Source organism: Lathyrus oleraceus, chromosome 7, assembly GCF_024323335.1.
Source record: "Lathyrus oleraceus cultivar Zhongwan6 chromosome 7, CAAS_Psat_ZW6_1.0, whole genome shotgun sequence".
NCBI classification, from domain to species: domain Eukaryota; kingdom Viridiplantae; phylum Streptophyta; class Magnoliopsida; order Fabales; family Fabaceae; genus Lathyrus; species Lathyrus oleraceus.
The window spans coordinates 330146966-330152005 of NC_066585.1; the positions used below are offsets into that span (position 1 = coordinate 330146966).

The window sequence follows — 5040 nt, forward strand, 5'->3', positions numbered from 1 at the left end:
TCTTGGGCTACCTTACAACGAGACCCTTTATTTTCTTCCTTTATTACTTTGTAAATATCCATGTATGTCACTATTTCAAAATCAAAAGCAATAAATCCTTGATCCAACGTCAAGCGGCATTTTCTTAATCAAACTCAAAAAACAATAAAAATATAATTAGTATTGTGTGCCACGAGCCTTAAGTGGTGGGGAATCAGTATGGATGGAACTCTCCTACCCTTACTCTGATTATTTTGGACACAATACGCTTGACTTGTTATATGAAATATTCACCTTCGCCCCATAGTCTTTAGTGCAATCTAATCACACACAATCTTTTTAAAAAGCCTAAAAACAACAATAACTCATCAAACTCATTTTTGCGCCTTAGGGCATCACACCGAAAACCTTTTTTCAAGGTAAAATCAACCAATACACAAACATTTTATACTCCAAACTACGGAACTCTAATTCTTCAATCCCAGATGAATGATACATAGGCACAAGGGCCACAACCCTTGGCGAGTACAATAATAGTAAACCCCAAATATCATTCTTTCACACTTTCTTCAAAATAAAGCAATTTTGTAGATAAATACCCACACACGCAAACAACTTGAATGGTTCCCATGGAGTACCATGGACGTGGGGGGTGTTAATACCTTACCCTTGCATAGCCGACTTCCGAACCTATATTTGGTTGCGAGATCAATTGTTATCCTTTTATTTTTTTCTCTTATAGGGTTTTATCGACTATTTTCCCTTTCCTCTCTCTTATGAGGAAATTAAATAAAATACGGTGGAGACTCTTTTGTAGTGCTTTCTTCTTTTTAGAAAGCATCTCATTTGTTCAATCGGTCAGTTTTTCACGGTAGCGACAATGGGACTCTAACCCACTTTGAGGTCCATGTCATATGTAGAACTCCACCCATACGGTAGATGTGAAGTAATAGTGCATGTATCCCAATTATTACTTTTCATAAGCATCACAATTTGGGACGGGCACGACAATGGGGTTATTTTCGAATACATGACTAGTCCATTAAACACAACATGATTTTACTCATTAATCACTAGGTGATCACAACCATCAATTCTAATAACATCAACTCATGTTCCATACAAAGCATATTAGCTCATGACTAAGCTACAATTCTAACAACTACTTATTCATGGTACACACCGAGGTACCTTCGTATCCAAGCATCACCACTTAAGTCATTTTCATAACCTAAGTTATCTTTCTAGTTCATTCACTTAGTTATACTCCTAGATTTCCGCACTCATCATCATAAGGTTTTAGTAATATTATTACAAAATCAACACAAACAATAATTCCTAGTATACATCATAAAAAGCTTTATAGAATACATAAAGCACACATGATAATATAACATGTTACAATGATCATAGGAAAAGTTATCACATAACCCGCTTCAATCTAACTTATTCCACTTTCATGTCACATAGTAAGCGTCTATTCGGTCATCTTATGGCGGGGTTAACTGGACTCAAAGGGAAAGGTATAGTGGAATAACTTATATATACTTCTCTCTATATTATATTCTTTTTTGTTAGCTTGCTAACACATTCGTCCGCACCTCATTTCGAGTTACAAAACTCATTTACCAACCATTTTAACCAAAATAAGATTCTAGTTAAGAACACACTGAATCTCATGTAATTTGACCAATTAATGTTAATCTAATGCATACATATCATGACATAAGTTATAGGAAATCTAAGGTGGGTTAAAAACATGAAAAAAAAGGTTTTTGGAAGAAAAATAGGGCAACAATTTATTGCATTGCAGCTGCAATCGACTGCACATAACTTCCTCAACTCACTGCCAATGCAAAAGCTGCATTTTTGGGCATGACAATCGATTGTCACAGGGGTGCAATTGATTGCCACTGTAGCTTTTCTCAAAAAACCCCTTTCTAAGCATATCTTTTTCCATCCTTAACAATGCCAAACCATCCCCAAACCATAGAATAACATGCTCAAGCATTTCATACCATGAATTCAATATCATACAAAGATGTATAAACAACTATGTTCTAATCACTTCTTAACTTCATTAATCTCTAATAATACAACTAATTCTATATTCTTATAACACATCAAGACATATCATTTCAACTTCATAACACATATATTAATTTCATTCTTGTGAATCTTTAACCAAAACAATACAACTCATATATTCAACAAGTCTTAACAACAATAAACAACAACAACATAGTTTTTTCACATATTCTCATAACATCCATACAACAACAACACACAACAACGCATCATAACACATAACATATATAATACATATATAATACATATCATCATAGTTTATTCGCAATAGTACAAAATATAGCAAGAATCATGTTTCGATCATCAATTCCACAAACAAACAAAGAAGTCACAAAAACCCTAAAACCTAATTTTCATGCAATTTTCCCAAAACTACAATTATCTAAGAACCCACCTTGATGAGATGAATATGATGAAAAAGATGATGAAATTGAGATTAAGTTTGTGATGATTAAGATTGATGATGCTCTGTCCATGAGTTTCTTCTTCTTCTTCTCTTTTCTTCTTTCTCTCTTCTTTCTCTTCTTTCTTATTTTCTCTTCTCTTGTTTCTTTCTTTCTCTTTTTACTGATAAATATATAATGATAAGGAAAGGAGTGGGTTGAAATATAAGTGTTGGATTAAGGAGTACAACTCGGTTCTGAATACACGAAAGCGACAGTTCCTATTAAATTAGTTCTTTTCGAAGTAGGAAACATTGCCCATAAGTAGCTCTACTAGCAAGTACTTGGATTATCAATTAATCACGTGAATTACATTCGACCCTGTCTTTATTAATTAATCTTTATTCAACACTTTACTTTTCATTGCACACTACAAAAACACCTATTTTGATTGCCTTTGATAAACACCATAACAATAGATAACGATAGATTGACACTTGGTCTCTGTGGATTCGACAATCTTTTATATTACTCTGACGCGTTCGTACACTTGCGAAAAGCACGCATCAAGTTTTTGGCGCCGTTGCCGGGGACCAATTTCGTCAAATTTCATTTTCCTGTTGTTATATCATTTAGACTTAGGCTATTTCCCGCCGGTCAATGCGAATAACTCGCAGCACCGGAAGTTTAAGCTTAGTATACCCTCTGGCGGAACCTGAACGTTACGCTCACGCACGTTTATTCTTTCATAGAATTAAGAGAGCTATGGCCAAAGATCAAAACCAAAGGCCTCTTAAAGATTTCGCTCAACCATCTAACGAAGAACCTAGTTCTAGTATAGTAAACCCAACCATACCAGCTAACAATTTTGAACTTAAACCATCCCTGTTGCAACTAGTGCAACAGAGACAATTCGCGGGTCTCGCTACCGAGAACCCTAACCAGCACTTAAAAATATTTCTTCAATTAGCAGACACTTTTAAAACCAATGGAACTTCTCCTGAGGCAATACGTTTAAGATTATTCCCTTTTTCCCTCAGAGATAAAGCCCTATCATGGTTAGATTCCCATCCACCCAATTCCATTACGACTTGGGATAACCTTAGGAGAGTTTTTCTTGCTAGATATTTTCCCCCGAGTAAGACCGTCGTTCTACGAAACCATATAACTAGATTTACCCAAAACCAAGGAGAATCGTTGTTCGAAGCTTGGGAGAGATATAAAGAGTTGTTACGAGCATGCCCACATCATGGCTTAGAAAATTGGTTAATCATTCAAACCTTCTATAATGGACTTCATTACAACACAAAGATGACCATCAACGCTGCCGCAGGCGGTGCTCTGATGAACAAACCTTATCCTGAAGCTAGTTCCCTCATCGAAGATATGGCTCAAAACCATCAATCATGGGGAGTCGAACGAGCGACAGTTGAGAAGAAGGAAGCCCAAGGAGGAGTGCATGAACTAAGCTCTATAGACATGATGCAAGCTAAAATGGACGCATTAGCCCTCAAGGTCGAGCATATGTGCATAAACCCGAATACTGTAGCCGCAGTTTCGTCGGATTGTGGGATATGTGGAACCAAATGACACCAATCTGCAGAATGCAGTCTATTAAACGAAACCCACTCTGAGTAAGTGAACTACACCCAAGGGAACCCATACTCGAATACCTATAACCCTGGATGGAGGAATCACCCAAACTTCTCATATAAAAATAATAACCCTATTTAAAATAATGCACCTCCGAGACCTAGTTATCAAGCCCCTAGATCAAATCAACCTATGCAACCTGTGCCACCAAAGCCGAGCCTTAAGAAAATTATGGAAAATTTTATCACCGCTCAAACCCAACAAAACAAGGAGTTCATGAACCAAAACATTCATGTTAACAAATTGATTACTCAGTTAGGAACCAAGGTTGACCAAATAGTTACTCATACCAAAATGCTTGAAACCCAGATCTCTCAGGTAGCTTTAAACCAAGCCCCTCAGACTACTCCTGGAGGACAATTCCCTGGACAACCTCAACAAAATCCGAGAGGACAAGCCAATTCCATTACCCTACGAAGTGGGAACGCTTATGATGAGCCACCAAACCCTAGATTGAGTGAACCCGAAACTTCTAAGGAATGTACCAAACCCCCGGACGAAGTAAAGGAACCAGAGGAATCTGAAAACCAGGAAGGTCGAGATAAAGGAGAAGAACCTAAAGATAAAACTTACGTACCACCCCCGCCATATAAACCACCTATACCATATCCGCAAAGACTCAAACAAACCCAGATCAATAAACAGTATCAAAAATTTATTAAAGTTATAGAAAAACTTCATGTAGAAATCCCTTTCACAGAAGCCATCACCCAAATACCTTCTTATGCAAAGTTTCTTAAAGACATCCTTACCAACAAACGTAGACTTGACGATCCGAAGCCTTTGGAATGTAATGCTATTTTCGAGGACAAATTAGCAAAGAAAGATAAAGATCCTGGAAATTTCTCCATTCCTTGCCTTTTGGGTAATCATGTCATCGAAAAAGCTTTTCTAGACTTAGGAGCTAGTGTGAGCCTAATGCCTTTAGCAGTTTGTG

The 5040-nt window shown here is 36.9% G+C and overlaps 1 non-coding gene across 1 annotated transcript; it reads right to left on the bottom strand.

Annotated features, from left to right (window-relative positions):
• Positions 1 to 3599: 3599 nt before the first annotated feature.
• Positions 3600 to 3706, bottom strand: LOC127108943 (small nucleolar RNA R71). Its single transcript, XR_007796440.1, has one exon. It is a non-coding gene; the product is annotated as a small nucleolar RNA R71 (small nucleolar RNA).
• Positions 3707 to 5040: the final 1334 nt, after the last annotated feature.